The sequence below is a fragment of the Pteropus alecto genome, unplaced genomic scaffold (assembly GCF_000325575.1).
Source record: "Pteropus alecto unplaced genomic scaffold, ASM32557v1 scaffold14, whole genome shotgun sequence".
Lineage (NCBI taxonomy): Eukaryota > Metazoa > Chordata > Mammalia > Chiroptera > Pteropodidae > Pteropus > Pteropus alecto.
In genome coordinates, this window is record NW_006436810.1 from 17,261,983 (window position 1) to 17,262,272 (window position 290).

Sequence of the window (290 nt, forward strand, 5' to 3'; positions counted from 1 at the left end):
TTCCTCCCGAGCCGCGGCCTCAAGTCCGGCATGTCGGCCCCGGGACGCACGCGCTCCGGCCACCATCGTGTGCGACGTCGGCTGACCCTCGGGGCGCACTGTGCGAAGGCGCGACCGGCCCCAGGAGTGTGGCGCCCCAAAGCGTATCCGTGCGCTGGGCAGGGCCCAGGTGGGTGGGACACAGGACAGGACCCTGGTGGGTGGGGCACGGGACAGACCCCAGGCGGATACGGGGCGGGACAGGGCAGGTCACGACAGCTGCCGTAGAGGGACTGTGTTGCGCCCATTCC